The sequence below is a fragment of the Bos taurus genome, chromosome 8 (genome assembly GCF_002263795.3).
Source record: "Bos taurus isolate L1 Dominette 01449 registration number 42190680 breed Hereford chromosome 8, ARS-UCD2.0, whole genome shotgun sequence".
Taxonomy (NCBI): Eukaryota; Metazoa; Chordata; class Mammalia; order Artiodactyla; family Bovidae; genus Bos; species Bos taurus.
Window position 1 is genome coordinate 49548606 of NC_037335.1, and position 25233 is coordinate 49573838.

At 38.7% G+C, this 25233-nt stretch overlaps 1 pseudogene; it reads left to right on the plus strand.

Annotated features, from left to right (window-relative positions):
* Window positions 1-1699: 1699 nt before the first annotated feature.
* LOC100138486 (S-phase kinase-associated protein 2-like) lies at window positions 1700-24683 on the plus strand (annotated as a pseudogene).
* The last annotated feature ends 550 nt before the right edge of the window (window positions 24684-25233 follow it).

The following is a 25233-nucleotide window of genomic DNA, read 5'->3' on the forward strand; positions in this document are numbered from 1 at the left end:
TGTCAAATTATAAGTACCAGTGACATTTTGAGAGCTATAGGTGGCCCTTGTAAAGGCGTTTCTTCTATAATTAGCAATTCTAACCTCATGTTTTTACTCTGATTCCTCACACTCTTGTGGCACTTGAAGTATTTCTACATTTAAATCTATTTGACCTCTTTTTGAAATGCAACATTTTTTGTTAGGGATAACATCTTAAAAGTATTTGCTGAGGTATAGAGAATTGCTTTACACACATGCACACACATTTATTTCTGTTATCAAATAAATCTATTAAAAGTTGACTCAAATCAGTTCAACTTTGGAGAATTCTGCAATGATTGATTGATAATCATCATCATAACTCAGACATAAGCAAATAGTCATATATGAATAAGGAACAGCAGAAAGCACGTGCATTTATAATCAGAAAGCCTGTGTTTGACTCATGGCTTTGTTAATTTTTGATTTGGCGATCTTGGACAAGTCATAAAGCCTCTTTTGTAACATTGATGCAATAATAATACCTATTTCTCAGGATATTGTATTATTGAAAATTGAAAATGAGTGTAAAATTATGTATCAATCTATATTTTGATATAGAACATGTAGAAAGCTTACTCCTTGGAAGAAAAGTTATGACCAACATAGATAGCATATTGAAGAGCAGAGACATTACTTTGCCAACAAAGGTCCGTCTAGTCAAGGCTATGATTTTTCCAGTAGTCATGTATGGATGTGAGAGTTGGACCATGAAGAAAGCTGAGAGCCGAAGAATTGATGCTTTTGAACTGTGGTGCTGGAGAAGACTCTTGAGAGTCCCTTGGACTGCAAGGAGATCCAACCAGTCCATTCTGAAGGAGATCAGCCCTGGGATTTCTTTGGAAGGACTGATGCTAAAGCTGAAACTTCAGTACTTTGGCCACCTCATGCAAAGAGTTGACTCATTGGAAAAGACTCATGCTGGGAGGGATTGGGGGCAGGAGGAGAAGGGGACGACAGAGGATGAAATGGCTGGATGGCATCACCGACTCCATGGACGTGAGTCTGAGTGAACTCCAGGAGTTGGTGATGGACAGGGAGGCCTGGCGTGCTGTGATTCATGGGGTTGCAAACAGTAGGACACGACTGAGCAACTGAACTGAACTGAAGTGAGAATGAGCTTGATGAGAGTATGAAGCACTGCCATTGGCAAGTGGGAAGAGGAGGAGATTGAGTCCTCAGGAAATAAAAAAGAGAAACAGACACTGAAAGGTACAAATGCACTAAAGGGGCAATGAAGACAAATCTTGAACCTCCTAAGTATTTCTTGCTCTTTCTCACTTTGGACAAGTAAACAGAGATACAGAATCAACTGTTTAAAGTGAAAGAGTTCAGTGGAAGAGAGATTTGGGGTTATATCCCACTTCTAATTTTTACTGGGAGAGCGTGCGGCTCCAAGAAACTCCCGGGAGACACTGCGGGAGTGAGTACAGGGCTGAGTATAGGGAATTGGCTGTCACTGTGGGGCAGGTCCCTGCGACAAACCTCACAAAAGCGGGGCCAAGAGGAGCTACCTCACGTCCAAGGTCAGGGGTGGCGGCCGAGAGGAGCTACCCAATGTCTGAGGTCAGGCGCGGCGGCTGAGAGGAGCTACCCCACGTCCGAGGCCAGGGGTGGTGGCCGAGAGGAGCTACCACACGTCCAAGGTCGGGGCAGCGGCTGAGAGTACCAGGCTGCGATGGCACAGGAGCGGCTGAGAGGAGCTATCCCAGGTCTGAGGTCAGGGGTGTCGGCCGGGAAGAGCTACCCACTGCCCAAGGCCAGGAGGTGGGGCGGTGAGGAGATACCCCTCGTCCAAGGTAAGGAGCAGTGGCTGCGCTTTGCTGGAGCAGCCGTGAAGAGATACCCCACGTTCAAGGTAAGAGAAACCCAAGTAAGACGATAGGTGTTGCAAGAGGGCATCAGAGGGCAGACACACTGAAACCACAATCACAAAAAACTAGTCAATCTAATCACACTAGGACCACAGCCTTGTCTAACTCAGTGAAACTAAGCCATGCCCTGTGGGGCCACCCAAGACGGGCAGGTCATGGTGGAGAGGTCTGACAGAATGTGGTCCACTGGAGAAGGAATGGCAAACCACTTTAGTATTCTTGCCTTGAGAACCCCATGAACAGTATGAAAAGGCAAAATGATAGGATACTGAAAGAGGAACTCCCCAGGTCTGTAGGTGCCCAATATGCTACTGGAGATCAGTGGAGAAATAACTCCAGAAAAAATGAAGAGATGGAGCTAAAGCAAAAGCAACACCCAGTTGTGGATGTGACTGGTGACAGAAGCAAAGTCTGATGCTGTAAACAGCAATATTGCATAGGAACCTGGAATGTTAGGTCCATGATCAAGGCAAATTGGAAGTTGTCAAACAGGAGATGGCAAGAATGAATGTCGACATTCTAGGAATCAGCGAAATAAAATGGACCAGAATGGGTGAATTTAATTATATCTACTACTGCGGGCAGGAATCCCTTAAAAGAAATGGAGTAGCCATCATGGTCAACAAAAGTGTCCAAAATGCAGTACTTAGATGCAATCTCAAAAATGACAGACTGATCTCTGTTCATTTCCAAGGCAAACCATTCAATATCTCAGTAATCCAAGTCTATGCCCCAACCAGTAACGCTGAAGAAGCTGAAGTTGAACGGTTCTATGAAGACCTACAAGACCTTTTAGAACTAACACCCAAAAAAGATGTCCTTTTCATTATAGGGGACTGGAATGCAAAAGTAGGAAGTCAAGAAACACCTGGAGTAACAGGCAAATTTGGCCTTAGAATACTGAAAGCTACGATCAACCTAGACAGCATATTAAAAAGCAGAGACATTACTTTGCCAATAAAAGTTCCATCTAGTTAAAGCTATGGTTTTTCCAGTACTCATGTATGGATGTGAGAGTTGGACTACAAAGAAAGCTCAGTGCCAAAGAATTGATGCTTTTGAACTGAGGTGTTGGAGAAGACTCTTCAGAGTCCCCTGGACTGCAAGGAGATCCAACTAGTCTATCCTAAATGAAATCAATCCTGAATATTCATTGGAAGGACTGAAGCTGAAGCTGAAACTCCAATACTTTGGCCACCTGATGGGAAGAAGTGACTCATCTGAAATTACCCTGATGGTGGGAAAGATTGTAGGCAGGAGGTGAAGGAGATGAGAGAGGATGAGATTATTGGATGGCATCACTGACTCAATGGACATGAGTTTGAGTAGGCTCCAGGAGTTGGTGATAGACAGGGGCACCTGGCATGCTGCCGTTCATGGGGTGTCAAAGATCCAGATACGACCTGGTAAGTGAACTGATGGACTGAATGTATAATACTATAAATGTAGACTACCTAGAACTCTGAGTTCTACTAAATAAAATTTAAGCCATTTGTATGGCAAAACAAAATAACAGACAAGATCAGTAGACATGATACATCTGGAAAAAAGACAATGCAAATAGCAGGCAATGAGTTCAGTAAAACACAAAGAGTTTGTACAGATTAACAAGAAAAAGACAAAACATGCAATATAAAAATGGATAGAAGATATGAATACACAATGTGCCAAGAACAAAACCAAATGACTAGCAAACTTGGGAAAAAGGAAATCCACTAGTTTCTGGTGAAATAGAAATCAATATAACAATGATTTAATCTGAGAACATTTAAAAATGCTGTAAAACTTAATGCTGGCATGGATATGAGGTATAAGGTATTGTCTTAGATTGCTGGTAGAACTGTAATATGATTTACCTAATTTAGTGTTTTGTTTCTGAGGTCCTTATATTAATATGCAATATGAGAATCTGCTAAAATCTACAGTTTTTTTTAAAAAAAATTTTAAGAAAGCTATTCCTTTCCTAGAAAGCTTTTCTATAGAGACTAACCCCCAAATCCAACTTTAAGAGCTTATACATAAAAATACATATGGTAGAGTTGTTCAGGATAATGTAAAACAAAAGTAAAAATTATAAAAACCCAACTCTGAAAATGTGTGTATGAGTATATATATTCACATATATGGTCTATAAAGATCATCAAAATGTGGAGAAAAAAATACATGTAGACATACACTAAGGTATTAATATGAATTGCCTAAAGGGAAGAGCTTGGAATTGACTCTTGCTATTGGGGAAAAAAGGGGGACAGAGGAGAGAAATGTGTTTGTGCTAAAACAATATGTATAATTCCACTTAGAAGGAAGCAGTGGAAATTAAAACATACTTTTTGTTTTGTTTTAACCTATTTTGGATCAAATAGAAAGATTATACATTGGTATTTGGAGAATTCCTATTTATGAAAAGAAAACTAAAAGTTGGATTAATAAAATGCAACATGAACTTTAAAAAAAAAATACAGCTGCATGTAGAAGCAATAAAGTAGATGTTTTAAGCTTATTCAAAATAAGCCCATGAATAAAATAAATGAAACAATGATTTTGGAAATCAAGTTAGCCATTCATATTTTCTCATAGTGGAACTTTTACATGATTTGAAGTGGGATGAAAACCAGGAAACTTGTTTCTAGCTAATAACTAGCTATTGATAGTAAATGATCCAGGAATATGTTCATTTAAATTAGATTTGGTAAGTTTAAAAAAAATTTTTTTTTTGAAAAATTTTTAAGTAAAATTTTAAGTTAAATTGTCTTTTTATATTATTTAAAAAAATTTTTTTGGAGTTTACTTGACTTCACTTTAAACTGCTAGATGTTGATCCTTTTTATGTTCATATTTAAGGAAGTGCTGAGGGTCACATCACTCGAAGCCAACCCCATCAGGCATCCTACCATGATGATCTGTGATGAGGTCAGAGGTTGGAAGGACAAAGAGAAGAGGTAGATTTTACAACTCGAGTTCAAGGAACTTGTCACTCTCCTCACAGAGCATCTCTTTTCAGTGAAAAGAGAAAAGGCTGCACTATGAAGACAATAGAATTCCCTCTCTTATGTAGATTTATGTTTTTCATGAGATACATATTCTGTATAAAGCATTTGTACAGAATATAATGTTTTATTGAAAGTAAATTATTTCTTTGGGGTTTAGTAGTGCTTGACTGAATTGTCCCACCCCCTCTACAATTCTTGTGTTGAAGCCTTAACCCCCAACATTACTGTGTTTGGAGACAGGGCATGTGAGGAGGTGATAAAGGCTAAATATCAGAAGAATGAGGCCTATCCAATAGAGATGATGGCCTTAGTAGAAGAGGAAGTGATATTAGAGATATATCAGAGATATCAGAGCTCACATTCTTCACCTTGTAAGGATGGACATGGAGAGAAAGTGGCCACATGCAAGCTAGGAAGAGAACTCTCACCAGAATTTGAATGCTGCCAGAAACTTGATCTTGGACCTTCCAGCCAACATGCCTGTTCTCTACTCCATTGTGGTTGTCTTGATTCTTCTGATACCTGGCAAAGGTGATGAACATTCATTTAAAACAACAGCTTCATTATAGTCAGTTTTTTCTAATTTAATGAGTAAATTTAATACCAAATTCACCATCTTTGAAAGCTATTATGATTTTATATTGCAATTTCTTTTTAAAAATTTAGTGAATATTTGGAAAATAAGAATTTGGCATTATCTGTTTTTTATACTTAAAAATTGCATTTATACAATTTTTCCAGTGTGTCATTTGATATGATGATAATTAAAGCTTGAGTTGACACAGATGTTTTAAAGTTACTCTCTAGACTTCAGTATTTCAAATTCAGAAACATAAGGAGTTTGTTGAACATCAGCTTTAAAATTACTATACAAAACAAAGAACTGACTCAAAGAAATTTAAATGACTTATCAGTTCAATTCAGTCACTCAGTGGTGTCTGACTCTTTGCTACCCAATGGACTGCAGCACGCCAGGCTTCCCCATCCATCACCAACTCCCGGAGCTTGCTCAAACTCATGTCCATCGAGTAAATGAGGCCATCTAACCATGTCATCCTCTGTCATCCCCTTCTCTTCCTGCCCTCATTCTTTCCCAGCATCAGGGTCTTTTCCAATGAGTCAGCTCTTCGCATTAGGTGGCCATTAGGTATTGGAGTTTGAGCTTCAACATCAGTCCTTCCAATGAATATTCAGGACTGATTTCCTTGAGGATGGACTGGTTTGATCTTCTTGCAGTCGAAAGGACTCTCAAGAGTCTTTTCCAACAACATGGTTCAAAAGCATCAACTCTTTGGCATTCAGCTTTCTTTATAGTCCATGTCTCACATCCATACATGACTACTGGAAAAATGACAGCTTTGACTAGATGGACATTTGTTGGCAAAGTGATGTCTCTGCTTTTTAATATGCTTAGGTTGGTCTTCCAAGGAGCAAGCATCTTTTAATTTCATGGCGGCAGTTACCATCTGCAGTTATTTTGAAGCCCAAGAAAATGAAGTCTTTCACTCTTTCCAAAGTTTCTCCATCTATCTGCCATGAAGAAATGGGACTGCATATCATGTTCTTAGTTTTTTGAATGTTGAGTTTTTATTCAACTTTTTTACTCTCCTCTTTCATTTTCATCAAGAGGCTCTTTAGTTCTTCTTTGCTTTCTGCCATAAGGGTGGTGTCATCTGCATATCTGAGGTTATTGATATTTCTCCCAGCAATCTTGATTCCAGCTTGTGCTTCATTCAGTCCAGCATTTCTCATGATGTACTCTGCATGTAAATTAAATAAGCAGGGTGACAATATACAGCCTTGGCATACTCCTTTCCTGATTTGGAACCAGTCTGTTGTTCCATGTCCAGTTCTAACTGTTGCTTCTTGACCTGCATACAGATTTCTCAGGAAGCAGGTCAGGTGGTTTGGTATTCCCATCTCTTGAAGAATTTTCCAGTTTGTTGTGATCTACACAGTCAAAGCCTTTGGCGTAGTCAATAAAGCAAAAATAGATGTTTCTATGGAACTCTCTTGCTTTTTTGATGATCCAACAGATGTTGGCAATTTGATCTCTGGTTCCTCTGCCTTTTCTAAATCCAGCTTGAATATCTGGAAGATCACGGTTCACATACTGTTGAAGCCTGGCTTGGAGGATTTTGAGCATTACTTTGCTGGGGTGTAAGGTGAGTGCAATTGTGCTATAGTTTGAACATTCTTTGGCATTGCCTTCCTTTGGAATCAGAATGAAAATTTACTTTTCCAGTCCTGTGGCCACTGCTGAGTTTTCCAAATTTGCTGACATATTGAGTGCAGCACTTTCACAGCATCATCTTTTGGGATTGGAAATAGCTCAACTGGAATTCCATCACCTCCACTAATTTTCTTGAAGTGATCACTCAGCTATAAATTTTTTTCAGTCCTGAGAAAGGGGGAACTTTCGCTGGCATAGTGACTGTGGAAGAAAATGAGAATTGAAATGGAAACCACAAATTGCAAAGTGTATCCTAAATCACAAGATACACAAGATATGTAAAGGGTGCCATAGAAAATTATGTTTATCACACACCATCTAAACTCCTCATTCTTTTTTCCCCAGTTTATTTAGACCTTTCTAGTTTAGATAAGACCACAGGTGAACTGCAAGGAGATTAAACCAGTCAATCCTAAAGGAAACCCACCCTGAATATTCACTGGATGAAATGAGGCTGAAGCTGAGCTCCAGTGCTTTGGCCCCCTGATGTGAAGAGCCAACTCACTGGAAAAGACCCTGATGCTGGGAAAGATTGAGGGCAGGAGGAGAAGGGGATGACAGAAGATTAGATGGCTGGACAGCATCACTTATTCCATGTACATGAATTTGAGTAAACTCCAGGAGACAGTGAGGTTCAGGGAAGTCTGGTGTGCTACAGTCCACTGGGTCACAAAGAATTGGACATGACTTAGCAGTCAAACAACAGCAAGTGAACTGGCAAACAATAATTTCACAGGGATTCATAAATCCTAATATTAAAGACTTCCAATAGTTTCAGCAATTTTCTGGGCTACACACTGACCAATCTCTCCCAAGGTCACCCTATGAATCCAGCACTTTAATCTCTAGAAACATTCTTTTCCCAATTTCACTCTCTCCCCTTTGAGATACTCTAAGTACACAGGATAGGGGGTCTTCAGAGAAAGACAACCAGGCATGGATTTCTTGATAAAAGAGAAGCCATTCTGGGCCTAAGTCATTGTGTGATCTGAGCCTGCCCATAATCCTTGTGTTTGAATGGGTCTCAATAATTAAGGATCTTAAGAGAAGCGAGGGAAGGCAGGAACAAAGGAAAAGCAGTCAAGAAACAATAGGTCAGTGATAAAAGTCCTAGTTCTTCCTGAAGGGATATGCATAACAATATGATGTATATCTTTGAGTTCTGCAAGAACAAAGGCCCTGAATAAAGGTGGAGGATGGATTTCTCAGTCTACAAATTCTGGGCTCTGTTGATCCTTGCCCCAATTCTATAATGAATTTTTCTGTGCCCAAGACCCTTCATGAATATGCATGCACTGGCCAAGTCTTTATATGAGTATGCATATATACCTAGCTTAAAAATTCCACAATATTGCTGTTCAAGGACACTACTTTGGGAAAGATCCCTGATGTTCTCCTTACTTGCTGCAAGAAATAAATCTTTCCTTTTCCCACTCTTTGGCTTGGTTGTGTCTTTTGGCTTGACACCTACCAAGAGGTAAATCCAGTTTTCAGGTAATATTTTGTACAGACAAACTTACTTAAAAGAGTAAGTTATACCTGACATAATTATATATCATTATAGTGTAATACAATACATGAAACATGATACATTGTACATATTCATGTTATAATTTGATAGGTCCATTTAAATGGTTATTCTTTTTCTATTTTTCTTTTTATATTCCGTTAAAATTAGAAGTTCTAAAATCATAGAGCAAAGTAAGTAATACATTTTTAGAATTTAAACTGTTACATGGTAAAAGTATCCTTTTCATGAAAAGAAACACTTTTTGTCATATAGCTATCATCATGGCAGATTAAAAATTGCTTGGCAAGATATAATGAAGAAAACATCTTTACCATGCAGAAACTAAATGATCTTAGTAAAAATAAGTTAGTGTCCCTGAGCCTTAGTTTTCTCATTTGTGAATTTGGAATAGAGAAGAAAACAGTAGAAAATTGTAGTCAGGTGAGGCTATTGGTCTTAGTGACTGAGATGGGAAAACAATACCTGACCCATTCTACTCTTTCTTCAGTTGTCTCGTGTAAAGTAAAATTCATATTTTTTGTCAAGACAAGAAAAATTTACACATAAAAATGTCTCTACCCTTAGGTGACCTCTCTCTCCACCTGTGCATTGTACATCTGTATTACGCATCACCCAAACCTCCCCCATCAGCAGCAATATCTGCTCAACCATAAACAGCAGCTTTCTAGCATTGACAAGACAACTTCTTAAAAGATAGTATTCCTTCTTGATACTGTTAAGGGTCACATGACCTACCATGGACATGACTGAGTGACTTCACTTTCACTTTTCACCTTTCCTTTCATGCATTGGAGAAGGAAATGGCACCAGTGTTCTTGCCTGGAGAATCCAAGGGATGGGGCATCCTGGTGGGCTGCTGTCCATGGGGTCGCACAGAGTTGGACACGACTGAAGTGACTCAGCAGCAGCAGCAGACCTACCATGATGACACTTAGATCTGGATTGTGCAGACTGTCAATAATATGTCCTTTGATGTACAGTCCTTTGTCTCAGAAAACTTATATATCTGTGTCTTGGCTTCTAAGTAGCAGAACAGTTCTCAGAGCTTTCTTAGATACTCGTTCCGGGTGGTGGTGGTGGTAGTTTAGTTGCTAAGTACTCTTCTGACTGCATGGACTGTAGCCCCCCAGGCTCCTCTATCCATGGGATTTCTCAGGCAGGAGTACTGGATCAGGTTAATATTTCCTTCTCCAGGGGATTTTCCTGACCCAGAGACCAAACCTGGGTCCTCCTCCTCCTCAAATTTGGCTCAAATAAAACTTGCCATTTCTTTCTAAGATCAACTGATTAATTTTTTGTTGATACTAGTTGATAACTAGTCTCCCCATCAGTTATTCCCCAAGGCTAGAAAACAACAATTCAAGTTACTTTCTAGGTCTCTAGGCAAATTATCATTCTTCCAATATAACTCAGGCTAGGCATACTTACTTTTCTCTGACAGGCTCTGCTCCACCTGATAAAAAATTATCATCAGCCTTTCCTTGCTATGTAAACAGACTCAGTGTATGAAAACAGAGAACATAAAGAGATAGCTTGACTTTAAAAATATAATCTTCCTTAGATTTTTAATATGCACATTCTCACCAAATGTTTTTGTTTATTATTTGGGAGATTACAAAACCCTGCAACTATATATATTTACAATAACTTGCTATCCATTTTCATTCAAATGAGACGTCTTTACTATTCAATGTAATGTTTACTTTTGGAAGCCCACCAAAACTGGTAAACCAGAGTTAGCATACATTATGTTGTTCCTCTCCCTAAGAATCAGTCTTCTGCATTGTTGTTGAAGGAATGAATATCCTTACATTGCCATGTTTTACTCAGAACTCATATATGATAAAATATCCTTCGCTATTCTTCAATATTCAGCCTGAAACGGTAAATTATAAAAACATTCTTTTAGGGTTTTTAAAAATTATGGCTAGTATGAATTACTTTTGCATTTTCTTTAACAAATTTTGATAGAAAAGACTTTAATATGTCTTCATCACTTATCTATTATACTAGATAAGAAAATATACACAATTAAGTAACAATTCAGAACATAAGCACTGAGTTCACAAATATAAGGCCAGAGAATATTTAATTATGTGACAAACTTGGATTATGTAGGCAATATTGGAAATTCTGAGAAAAAAAATCTCAAAATATTTTCCCTTTTTGATGGCAGAATAGTTTTTTGGCTGTGCTGGGTCTTCGTTGCTGTGTGGGCTTTTCTCCAGTTGTAGAGAGTGGGGGCTGGCCTCCAGTCGTGGGGCTTGTGCTTCTCACTGCAGTGGCTTCTCTTGCTGCAGAGCACGGGCTCTGGGGCAGACGGGCTTCAGGAGTTGTGGCTCTAGAGCACCCGCTGCACCAGTGCAGAATTTTTAAGTTGTGAATGAATGAGATTGTGTTTTTATCATTCCACTTCTTATTGCCTTATTTTAAATTTCCATAAATCATGTCTAATTTTCTCTAGTCAAAAATGAATGAAATGACAAAAGTTTTTTAGTCATTTGTAAAGCAGTAAAAGAGTCAACTTAAAACCATATTCAGTCAGCAAAGGCAGAAACTCTGATTTATTTTTTGATTGCTATTCATATTTTTATAGTAATTATAAAATAGAACGTATGTCTAGTTCAAGTGGCTTATTTAGTTTCAAGTATTTTAAAGAGGCTCTGAATTTGTGCAGGCATGTAGAACTACAGCTCAGAATTGTGATGGGATAATCTTACTATGCCAAATATTTCGATTGGAATGAGTAGTTGAGTTTACATTAGTGACTGGGCAACAACAAAAGTATATTTATATTCTATCACAAATGAAGATTTATTTAAAATTTTTTTATTCCTTGATCTAAAATGAAACTCCATACATATCTGAATAATCATTATTTTTCAATCTTAACAACAGGCTTTGTCATATATAACTCCAGGCCTACTAGAAGGTAATCAAGAAGTTCTACCAATTTTAAGGAAATCTGTATGAAAATTTCAAAGTCACGCTCCTAACCCAGGTTTTTGTGTCAATGGCTTCCTAATTCTAACTGAACTAAATCCCAAATTCTCAGCCTGTCTTGAAAAATTTCCACTTTGGGGACTGTTATAAACTGGATTATGTCCCTTGAAAATTCACAAGTTGGAGCCCTAAGCCCAGTAGACTATATTTATAGATAGGACCTTCAGTTCAGTTCAGTTCAGTCGCTCAGTTGTGTCCGACTCTTTGCGACCCCATGAATCACAGCACACCAGGCCTCCCTGTCCATCACCAACTCCCAGAGTTCACCCAGACTCACGTCCATCGAGTCAGTGATTCCATCCAGCCATCTCATCCTCTGTCGTCCCCTTCTCCTCCTGCCCTCAATCCCTCCCAGCATCAGAGTCTTTTCCAATGAGTCAACTCTTCGCATGAGGTGGCCAAAGTACTGGAGTTTCAGCTTTAGCATCATTCCTTCCAAAGAAATTCCAGGGCTGATCTCCTTCACAATGGACTGGTTGGATCTCCTTGCAGTCCAAGGGACTCTCAAGAGTCTTCTCCAACACCACACTTCAAAAGCATCAATTCTTCGGGGCTCAGCCTTCTTCACAGTCCAACTCTCACATCCATACATGACCACAGGAAAAACCATAGCCTTGACTAGATGGACCTTTGTTGGCAAAGTAATGTCTCTGCTTTTGAATATGCTGTCTAGGTTGGTCATAGCTTTCCTTCCAAGGAGTAAGCGTCTTTTAATTTCATGGCTGCAGTCACCATCTGCAGTGATCTTGGAGCCCCCAAAAATAAAGTCTGACACTGTTTCCACTGTTTACCCATCTATTTCCCATGAAGTGATGGGACCAGATGCCATGATCTTCATTTTCTGAATGTTGAGATTTAAGCCAACTTTTCACTCTCCACTTTCACTTTAATTAAGAGGCTTTTTAGTTCCTCTTCACTTTCTGCCATAAGGGTGGTGTCATCTGCATATCTGAGGTTATTGATATTTCTCTCGGCAATCTTGATTCCAGCTTGTGTTTCTTCCAGTCTAGTGGACCTTAAAGGAGGGTAATTAATGATGTCACATTCTGGGGTCTAATCCTATAAGACTGGTATCCTTATATGAAAAGAAAGGGACACCAGAGCTCACTCCACAAGGATAGAGAGGGAGGGTCATATAAAGATACAGGAAGAAGGTAGGCATTAACAAGCCAGGAAAAGAGGCCTCACTAGAAACCAAATGTACTGACAAATTGATCTTGCATATCTAGCCTTCAGAACTGTGGAAAAATAAATTTTTGCCCTTTAAGCCACCCAGCCTGTGGTATTTTGTTATGGTAGTCCAAGATGACTAATACAGAGAACTAGTCTCCCTGTGAGTCTTCTCATCTTCTTCTATTGTAGCTATATTCATATTAGTATCTTTTGCTTAGAATCTTGCTTCTTACTTATCTTCCCCAAGTCCCTTCTCCCTTGGTAGCCACTAATTTGTTCTCTGTATCTATGAGTATGTTTTGTTTTATTTGTTTTTTAAGATTCCATATATGGGTAAAATCATACAGTGTTTTTCTTCTTTCCTTATTCCACTTGGAGTAATACCTTCATGGTCCACCCATGTCGTTACGGATGGCATGTCTCCATCTTTTTTATGGTCGAGTAGTATTCCTTTATATATATAAATATATATATTCCATTATATATATATAAATGTTATCCATTGATCCTAAACACTTAGCTTATTTCTTTATCTTGGTTATTATGAATAAAGCTGCATTGAACATAGAGGTGCATATATCTCTTTGAATTAGTATTTTCATGTTTTTCAGATAAATATCCAGAAGTGAAATATTTGGGGCATATGGTAGTTCTATTCTTAATTTTTTGAAGCTCTCTATACTGTTTTTCATAGTGGCTGCATTATTACAGTCTTAATAACAATGTATAAATATTCCATTTTCTCCACAAGCTCTCCAACATTTACTATATTTTTTTTTCTTCTCAATAACAGTTATTCCACCAGGTGTGACGTGAGATCTCATTGTGGTTCTGATTTGTATTTTCCTAATTATTAGTGCTGTTCAACAGCTTTTCAAGTACCTGTTGACCATCTGTGTGTCCTTTTTGGAAAAATGTCTGTTCAGACTCTTTGCACATTTTAAAATCCAGTTGTTTATCTTGTGAGTTGTATGAGTTTTTTATATATGTTGAATAGTGACCCCTATGAAGCATATGATCTGAAAATTTCTTCTCTCATTCAGTAGATTATCTTTTCATTTTGTTAATGTTTCCTTCTCTGTGCAGAAACTTTTGATGTGGTCCCATTTATTTTTGCTTTTGTTTCTTTTATCTTTGGATTCAGAGCCACAAAAGTGTCATTAGGTCCAAGGTCAATTAAATTACTATATTTTCCTCTAAGAATTTTGTGCTATCAGGTCTCACATTGAAGTCTCTAATCCATTTGGAATTGTGTATGGTATAAGATGGGCTCCCCAGGTAGCTCAGCTGGTAAAGAAATTGCCTGCACTGTAGGAGTCCCGGTTTGATCCCTGGGTTGGGAAGTTCCCCTGGAGAAGGGAGAGGCTACCCACTGCAGTATTTTTGGGCTTCCCTGGTGGCTCAGCATAAGAGGCCTGGATTTGAAACCTGGGTTTGGATGATTCCCTGGAGGATAGCATGAAAACCAACTCCAGTATACTTGCATGGAGAATCCCCAGGGACAGAGGAGCCTGGTCGGGTACAGCCCATGGGGTCACAAAAAGTTGGACATAACTGGGCAACTATGCACAGCACAGCACAGCAAGTATTATTCTGCAGATATTGTCTCAAAAGTCCCTTAAGCTGTCTTCTTTTTAAATTCTTTTTTCATTTTTCTGTTCTCTCTGGGTGAGTTCTATTGTTTTGTCTTCCAGATCACTGATTCATTCTTCTACCTCATACAGTCTGCTACTGAACCCATCCAGTATTTTTTTTCTTTTTCAGGTCAGTTATAACTTCTGTTTGGTACTTTCTGAAATGTTCTCTCTGTTTATCGAAAATCTCACTGAGTTCATGCATTCTTCTCCTGAGTTTGGTGAGCATCTTTATGACCAAACTTTATGTCAGGTAAATTGCTTATCTCCATTTTGTTTAGCTCTTTTTCTGAAGTTTTATCTTGTTTTTTACAACTGCAACATATTCCTTTGTCTCCTCATTTTGCCTAATTCTTTGCATTTGTTTTCCTGCATTAAATGTATAACCTGTCTCTCCTAGTCTTGAAGAAGTTACTTTATTGAGGGGACAAACTGTGGAGCTCAGAAACACTATCCTGCCTGGCTACCAGAGCCAGGCACTCAAGGAGGTGTCCCCAATGTGTGCTGTTTTTCCCTCCTGTTGTGTTAGGGCTGCAACTGTTGTGGGACACATACAGGGAGTGTTGGGCCCTGGGCTGGTTGAAGGATCCAACAGGGGCTGTCATGGGGCACTGTTGGGCAGGGTTATCACTGGACCGGCTAAACCACAGTTGTAGAGTCTCTCAGCAGAGTATGCCCACTGGTGTCAATGGTGGAGAATTCCAAAATGGTCCTCTCCTATGCCAGTATTTGGCTCAGATGGTAAAGAATCTGCTTGCAATGTGGGAGACCTAGGTCCAATCCCCGGGTCAGGAAGATCCCCTGGAGAAGGAAATGACAACCCACTATTAGTAATAAGATAGCCTGAGATTGCATAAATAACACCTGCCAGTAACTTAGTCCCCAAAGAATGTCTCAATTGTTTTCTGAGTCTCTGGCAGATGCTTCAAGATTAGTTACGTATGCTCCTTTCACCTAAGTCCCATGCATTTTTCAATCACATGCTTCACTGCTGGTTTTTGGGTTGTGTGTGCCTGCTCATGAGCTCTTTAACAGTGGGTTTTTTTCTTCCCTGCAGTTCTGTAGTTTTCCTAAGCTTATTCCTCATTGATTTTTCAAAGTTAGGTGTTTGGGGAACTCAAGTGCCTGATGTAGAGTTCAAATTCCTTGCTCACTCAGAGAAAAGATCCATAACTTTGTGATCTCTCCTGATTGTGAATTGCCAGGCCAGGGTATGGGTTTTTCCTTGTCAAGCCCATATCAATGTTGGGTTTTTTGTTTGTTTGTTTGTTTGTTTGTTTGTTTTTTTAATTTAGCAAAAGTTCAAGTTTCTTTTATCCTTTGTTTTGGAGGTTCTATTCATTCAATTTTCAGGTCTCTTTTGGGGAAATTACTCCCAGGTGGTGCTAGTGCTAAAGAATCTGCCTGCCAATGCAGGAGACGAAAGAGATGTGGGTTCCATTGCCAGGTCAGAAAGATCCCCTGTAGGAGGGCATGGCAACCTACTCCAGTATTCTTGACTGGAGAATCCCATGGACAGAGGAGCCTGGCGGGCTACAGCCCATAGGGTCGCAAAGAGTCGGACACGACTGAAGCAACTTAGTACACACTGCACACATTCCATTTACAGTTGTAGACTTGCTCTGTCTGTGGAAGGAGCTGAATTCAGAAACTTCCTATACCACCATCTTAAAGCCTCCTTCCACTTATCTCCCGCACTTGATTGCTAGAGTTGCACTTAAAAATTTAAAGCCCATGTCAAATCTTCCCCAAAAATACCTTTTTGTTTTCTCTTTCCTATATATTCCTATCCACTGAAAGCATATAATTGCTCTTGCTTGAAGCTCCATTAATACTTCTCATATATCTAGCAGAGATATGATATATTGACTAACATTTTATCTATTTGGACATCTGTCTCAACTTCTCTATTAGATTAATTAAACAATATATAAATTGGTTAAGTCTCCTTGAGGGTCTACTATGTACCAATTTGATTACCTGTCAGACATTTGTGTTTTCACTTACTGTCTATAGTTCAGTTCAGTTGCTCAGTCATGTCTGACTATTTGCAACCCCATGGAACACAGCACGCCAGGCCTCCCTGTCCATTGCCAACTACCAGAGTTTACTCAAACACATTCCACTGAGTCAGTGATGCCATCCAGCCATCTCATCCTCTGCTGTCCCCTTCTCCTCCTGCCCTCAATCTTTCCCAGCATCAGGGTCTTTTCAAATGAATCAGCTCTTCACAAAGTATTGGAGTTTCAGCCTTAGCATCAGTCCTTCCAATGAATACTTAGGACTGATCTCCTTTAGGATGGACTGGTTGGATTTCCTTGCAACCTAAGTAACTCTCAAGAGTCTTCTCCGTCACCACAGTTCAAAAGCATGAATTCTTCAGCACTCAGCTTTCTTTATAGTCCAACTCTCACATCCATACATGACTACTGGAAAACCATAGCTTTGACTAGATGGACCTTTGTTGGCAAAGTAATGTCTCTGCTTTTTAATATGCTGTCTAGGTTGGTCATAACTTTTCTTTGAAGGAGCAAGTGTCTTTTAATTTCATTGCTGCGGTCATCATCTGCAGTGATTTTGGAGTCCAAAAAAATTCTCACTGTTTCCTCATTTATTTGCCATGAAGTGATGGGACCAGATGCCATGATCTTAGTTTTCTGAATGTTGAGTTTCAAGCCAGCTTTTTCACTCTCCCCTGACTTTCATCAAGGGAGTCTTTAGTTCCTCTTCGCTTTCTGCCATAAGGGTGATGTCATCTGCATATCTGAGGTTATTGATATTTCTCCCAGCAATCTCAATTCCAACTTGTGTTTCTTCCAGCCTGGATTTTGCATGATGTACTCTGCATATAAGTTAAAAAAGCAGGGTGACAATGTGCAGCCTTGACGTACTCCTTTCCTGATTTGGAACCAGTCTGTTGTTCCATGTCCAGTTATCACTGTTGCTTCCTGACCTGAATACAGATTTCTCAAGAGGCAAGCCAGGTGATCTGGTGTTCCCATCTCTTGAAGAATTTTCCACAGTTTGTTGTGGCCCACACAGTCAAAGCCTTTGGCGTAGTCAATAAAGAAGAAGTAGATGTTTTTCTGAAACTCTCTTGCTCTTTTGATGATCCAACGGATGTTGACTTTGATCTCTGGTTCCTCTGCCCTTTCTAAATCCACCTTGAACATCTGGAAGTTCATAGTTCATGTACTGTTGAAGCCTGGCTTGGAGAATTTTGAGTATTACTTTACTAACGTGAGATGAATGCAATTGTGCAGTAGCTTGAGCATTCTTTGGCATTGCATTTCTTTGGGGTTGGAATGAAAACAGGAGTGGATGTTTTCCACTTCTGTGGCCACTGTCGAGTTTTCCAAATTTACTATCTAGAGAACCTTGAATATAGAAAGTATTAAGCAATGTTGAGTTAAATTTATTTGAGTTGGTTTTGAATCAGGTTAGGTAATTAGTATAATCCACTTGAAATTATCAAAAAATATCAAGATATGTAACTAAATAAAGGTAAGCACCACAAACTAATTTACTTCTCAAAACACTGTGTTGCTTTCTCTAAGTTGAAATTCTTTATGTGGAACTCATATGAGCTCACTATTGAATTTGCAGGGATAAAAATCAATTCTCTCATTTAGAAAGAAGCAGCTATGTAAAATTTTGCCCCAGATCCTTTACTTAAAATAGTTCCCAGTAGCGAACATTTTCTTTCTAACTTTTATTCTCACTCCAGCTGCCTAAAAATCCTTTTTTTCCCTCTTGCTATCGTTTTATGAATAATTCTGTGTCTGCCCTTAATACAAGATTTCAAGAAACAATGGAATATATAGATATATTGAGATATATCTGTCACTATAGATGTACCTATATTCTAATGGAGATTTAGGGATGCAAAGTAAAACATTAGTAGGCTGAAAAGTACAACCCTGAAGATATCTTTTATAATATTTATTTTTTGAAATTTAAGTTGATAACTAACGTTTTTGGTAACCTAACTGACATACCATTATAAGTTAATTACTATTTGTTTTTATCTTTTAAAGCATATGTGAACAATTTCACAATGTATTATAGAGCTATTTTTTGCCTAGATGATGTTTGCATCTTTAATAGAAAATATTTTTGACATATTCTATATTTCATAACGTACACGAAATCAATTTGCCTGTCCCCTATGGAAATAGTATATTTCTCTACCCAGTTGATTTTAGGTTTGGACACATGACTGACTTTCCCACTAAAATATGAGCAAAAGGAACAGTGCACTATTTTTGTGTCTGTCTGTCAATTTCTCATTCTTGCTCTTGCCATGAAAGAGTAGTGTATGCTGAGGGAGGTTCCTTTATCCTTGAACCCAGACTGAAGAAAAAAAGAAAAAAAAAAAATGAGCAGATTCATAGCTCCAAACCAGAAAATGTAAGTCTAACACAGTTAGAGCAGAACCATAGAAACGAGGACCATTTTGTAAGAGAAAGAAGTTTGCTCTTGTAAGTCACTGAGATTTGGGACTATTTGACTAAGAATTTAGATAGTATAATATCTATCTAAGAATTTAGATAGTATAATACACATTATAAAATATGTACCAAAAAAATCTTTATTATTTAAAACCTGACAAATAATTTACTGGGATTCAAGAAACATCCAGGTCTAGCTTATATTTATGTATTTATCTATAGTTAGAATTTGGAGAAGGCAATGGCAACCCACTCCAGTACTTTTGCCTGGAAAATTGCACGGATGGAGGACCCTGGTAGGCTGCAGTCCATGGGATCGCTAAGAGTCGGACACAACTGAGAGACTTCACTTTCATTTTTCACTTTCATGCATTGGAGAAGGAAATGGCAGCCCATTCCAGTGTCTTGCCTGGAGAATCCCAGGGACGGGGGAGCCTGGTGGGCTGTCATCTATGGTGTCACACAGAGTCAGACACAACTGAAGTGACTTAGCAGCAGCAGCAGCTATGATTAGAATATTTTAAAATTTAACAAATTATACATTTTAGGTTTATATCTTTTAAAATGTATACCAGAGACTTCCACTTCTTGGTAAGACAGAGTACTGTCGTTAGTTGTTCAGCTGCTAAGTCATGTCTGACTCTTTGCAATCCATGGACTGCTGCACGCCAGGCTCCTCTGTCCTCCACTATCTCCCAGAGTTTGCTCAAATTCATGTTCAGAGAGTTAGTTTTGTTATCTAACCATCTCACCCTCTGCTGCCTGATTCTCCTTTTGCCTTTAATCTTTACCAGCATCAGGGTAGGCATACTTTTAAAATTATCACGAAGTTCAACCAAACGTCTGTACGTATTACATAAGAGAAACATAAAAAGACACTGAAATATGGAAAGAAGATGGTAAGTTTTTCAGGGACCTCAGAAACTGAGGGAAAGCAGTGGTCAGTATCCTGGATTTTCTTCTTGTCTCATATATCCCAGCTTAAAGCTGAAAAAATGGGCAACAAAGAAATACCAAAAAGCACTGACAAAAAAATTATGGCAAAAGCCTGCTCTCTTTCACCAAAGGAATAGCCTAGCAAAACAAACCTTTTAGACAATAACCACTTTATTGCAGCTGAACACCAGACCAAAAAAAAAAAAAATGTGGCCTGATTCCAATGACACCAACAAAGACTGTGGAACCTCGACTTCCACACCTGTAAGGCTGCCATAAGGCAATTCAACATCTCCACTGGGATGATGTTAGAATGACAAATAGAGAATTTCATCCCTGCTAGATGGTAACAAAGTGACTGCCTTGTCCTCTCTCCACTAGAATAGTGTCAAAGGAGGTCTAGAGGACGGTTGGACTATTTACCATTGCCACTCTTACCGTGATGCCAGTGGAGCCCAAAGAGGATTGGAAACTCCCATCCACCTAGTAGTAACGAAGAACCCTCCCTGCCCTTGAACATCACTTTAAGTGCAACAGTATAGACTGAAAGTAAAATGATGAAAGAAAGATATTAAATGCAAACATTTATCAAAGGAATACAAGAATGGCCATTTTAATATCAAACAATAAAGTGAAGTGAAGTGAAAACCACCCAGTCATGTCCAACTCTTTGCTACCCCAGGGACTCCCCTGCCAGGCTCCTCTGTCCATGGAATTCTCCAGGCAAGAACACTGGAGTGGGCCGCCATTCCTTTCTCCAGGGAATTCAAGTCTCCCACATTGCAGGCGGGCAAAGAAAATTACCATAGACAGAAAAGAACATTATATGATGATAAAAGGATCAATCCACTCCACCCAGAAAAACACAGCTGTCACAATTATGTATGTATCAAATGCTATTAAGCAGCAGAATATGTAAAACAAAACCTGAGAAAACTGAAAGAAAAAGTGAACAAATTCACAATTATAATTGGAGACCTCAACACTCCTTTTTCAACAACTAAAAAGAAAGTCAGCAATTATTTAGAAGAGCTTAACAACACTATAAATCAACAGGATCTTATTGATATTTATAGAACATAACAAGTCCCAATAACAGTAGAAAACAGTAGAAATCATGTGCCCATGAAACATATACCAAGACAGACCATATCTCAAGCCATAGGATGAACTTCAACAAAGTTTAAAACTTGAAATCATACCAAATGTGCTCTCTGATCACAATGGAATCAAACTAGAAATCAATAATAGAAAAAAATAACAAGAAAATCTTCAAACACTTGAAAATTAAATCATAATTTTAACTAGTCCACAAATAAAAAAAAGCATTAGAAAAAATAGAAAATAATTAAATGAATGAAATATCAAACATTTCATATCATGTTTGATAAACATCAAATTTTGTGGTCCATAGCTAAAGCAGTGCTGAGAAGAAAAATTTATAGCACTAAATGCATTCATTAGAAAAAAATAAAAATCTGAATAAACAATCTAAGCATCCACCTCAAGAACAGAGAAAAAGAAGAGCAAAAGAAGTCTGATGAAAACAGAAAAAGGAAATGCTGAAGATAAGAAATCGATTAAATTAAAAACAGGAACACAGCAGAAAAAACAATCAATGAAGCTATGAGCTAGTTCTGTGTAAAGTTCAATAAAATTGATAAATCTTTAGCAACACTGACAAGGAAAAAATAGACATTATACACATCAAATGTCAGAAATTATATGGGACATTATTACAGATGCTGTGAAATTCAAAACAATACTTAGGACATGGCCCAAAGAATTCTACTTATTAATGTACATAATGCACATAATTCTACTTATTTATACAAAATAGACTAATTCCTCAAAGAACGTAAATAACCACAACTCACCTGATATGAATTAGAGAAACTGAATATCCCTATCAGTTCAGTTCAGTTCAGTTGCTCAGTCATGTCTGACTCTTTGCAACCCCATGAATTGCAGCACACCAGGCCTCCCTGTCCATCACCAATTCCTGGAGTTCACTCAAACTCACGTCCATCGAGTTGGTGATGCCATGCAGCCATCTCATCCTCTGTCGTCCCCTTCTCCTCCTGCCCCCAATCCCTCCCAGCATCAGAGTCTTTTCTAATGAGTCAACTCTTCGCATGAGGTGGCCAAAGTATTGGAGTTTCAGCTTTAGCATCATTCCTTCCAAAGAACACCCAGGACCGATCTCCTTTAGAATGGACTGGTTGGATCTCCTTGCAGTCCAAGGGACTCTCAAGAGTCTTCTCCAACATCACACTTCAAAAGCATCAATTCTTTGGCACTCAGCTTTCTTCACAGTCCAACTCTCACATCCATACATGACTCCTGGAAAAACCATAGCCTGACTAGATGAACCTTTGTTGGCAAAGTAATGTCTCTGCTTTTCAATACACTATCTAGGTTGGTCATAACTTTCCTTCCAAGGAGTAAGCGTCTTTTAATTTCATGGCTGCAGTCACCATCTGCAGTGATTTTGGAGCCCCCAAAAATAAAGTCTGACACTGTTTCTACTGTTTCCCCATCTATTTCCCATGAAGTGATGGGACCGGATGTATGATCTTAGTTTTCTGAATGTTGAGCTTTAAGCCAACTCTCTCACTCTCCTCTTTCACTTTCATCAAGAGGCTCTTCATTTCCTCTTCACTTTCTGCCATAAGGGTGGTGTCATCTGCATATCTGAGGTTATTGATATTTCTGCCAGCAATCTTGATTCCAGCTTGTGCTTCTTCTAGCCCAGCGTGTCTCATGACGTACTCTGCATAATAAGTACTAAGAAAATTTAATTTGTAATTTTAACACTTTTAGAAAAGAAGTTTCAGGGTCCAGATATTTTCAATGTAAAATCCTACAAACATTAAAGAAGAATTAACACCAATTCTCTAATCTCTTTTAGATAACAGAAGAGAAGGGCATACTTCTCTACTCATTTTATGAAGTTTGGCTCCCTGATACCGAAACCAGACAAAGGATGTACCTGCCTTCTCTTGCCACTACTCCCCAATAAAAAAAAGGAAAGAAAAAAAAGATCAATAGCTCTCCTAAATAAAGACATAATAATCTTTAAAATATTACCAAATATAAGTAAGCAAAACATAAAAACATTATATACCATGACCAAGTATCCTGGGATACCAGTCTAGTTCAATATTTTGAAATCAATCAGTATAATCCACTATATTAACAGGCTAAAGAAGAAAAATTGCAGCATCACATTCAGTCCAGAAAAAAAGTTGACAAAGTTTAATACTCATTTATGATAAAAGCTCTAAGAAAAGTACAAATAGAGGGGAAATTCCTCAACTGATCTAAAAAAAATACAGCTATTGTTATTCTTAATAGTGAAGATGAGGGAGTACTTTCTTCCAACTATTGGAAACAAGGCAGGAATGTCTACTCTCACCACCCTCATTCAACATAGTGCTGGAAGTTCTAAGTGGCATAAGGCATGAAAACATGAATAAAAGGCAAAAAAAAAAACAACAACAACAACAACAAAACAAAACCAAAAAACAGAAAAGAAGGAAAGAAATCTGACTCTACTTGCAGATGATGTACTTTTCTACAAAAAAATGAATACTCCATATTGAATCCTTTACTGTCATCTTACTGATCTAATTCCAATAGGTTTCATGAGAACGTGATATGGGAGTGCTAACAAAAGACATGACACTTCAGAGTTTTCAAATATCTTCACCTGTTTTGTTCCTAGCATATTCAACTTTATTTGCATAGGATATTTATTTGTTGTTATAACACTCTGAAGTTAAAAGAAGAGGTTATTCAGATCCCTCTACTGTTGTTTAAGACAGTTCCAGGATCAATCCTCAAGATGAGTTCCTGGTTCTACCAAAAAAAAAAAAAGGAACGTAGAAGAAAAATGACAAATGAAGCCAAGATAATTTAAATGACACATTCAGAGGCCAACTTCCTAAGAATTGAAGACCACCCAACGAGAGGTGTATGGAAAGGTTAGACTGTGTTTGGGAATTTGAGCATCTTTTGGAAACCTCTACCCAGATGTGGTTGGTCGGCTCTTGTCCTGAGGGGTGGTTGCCTTCCGCAGTCCACGATCATTTATGGAACAACCATTAGTTGAACATTTTGGCCCTTTTCTTCTACAGCACCTAGACCTGTAGAACTCTGTGATCCATGTGTCTACCATGCAAGCCTTCTGTCTCACTGCTCCAAGTTGCAGAATCTCAGCCTGGAAGGCCTCCAACTTTCAGATCCCATTGTTGATAATCTTGCTCAGAACACAAATTTACTGTGACCAAACCTTTCTGGATGTTCTAGATTCTCTGAATCTGCCCTGAAGACTTTGCTGAGCAGCTGTTCCAGACTGGATGAACTGAACCTCTCTTGGTGCTATGATTTCACTGAAAAGCATGTACAGGTGGCTGTTGCACATGTGTCAGAGACCATCACCCAGCTGAATCTGAGTGGGTACCGAAAGAATTTGCAGAGACCAGATGTCTCTACCTTAGTTGGAAGATGTCCCAATCTTGTCCACCTAGACTTAAGTGATAGTGTCATGCTGAAAAATGACTGCTTTCCAGAATTTTACCAACTCAACTACCTCCAATACCTATCACTCAGTCGGTGCTATGACATAATACCTAAAACTTTACACGAACTTGGAGAAATTCCCACATTAAAAACACTACAAGTCTTTGGAATCATGCCAGAAGGTACCCTTCAACTGTTAAAGGAAGCCCTCCCTCATGTACAGATTAATTGCTCCCATTTCACCACCATCGCCGGGCCGACCATTGGCAACAAGAAGAACCAAGAGACATGGGGCATCAAATGCTGACTGTCACTGGAGAAACCCAGTTGTCTATGAAGCCTCTATGGCAAGATGGTGTCTCCTTTTTTCTTTGAACAGGGAAAGTAAGCAGGAAGCCCAATTGTGGAGAGCTCAGCTATTTTTATTCTTGGTTTTCCGTTTCCCTCCTTCTACAAGTATATTAGAGGACCATTGGAGACAGAAAACTATGAAGTGATGCTTTTTAGAAATGACTGTGAAAGCTTTGCCAGATCCTTTGACTGTGTGGATCACAATAAACTGTGGAAAATTCTGAAAGAGATGGAATACCAGACAACCTGACCTGCCTCTTGAGAAACCTATATGCAGGTCAGGAAGCAACAGTTAGAACTGGACATGGAACAACAGACAGGTTCCAAATAGGAAAAGGAGTACGTCAAGGCTGTATATTGTTATCTTGTTTATTTAACTTCTGTGCAGAGTACATCGTGAGAAACGCTGGGCTGGAAGAAACACAAGCTGGAATTGAGATTGCTGGGAGAAATATCAATAACCTCAGATATGCAGATGACACCACCCTTATGGCAGAAAGTGAAGAGGGACT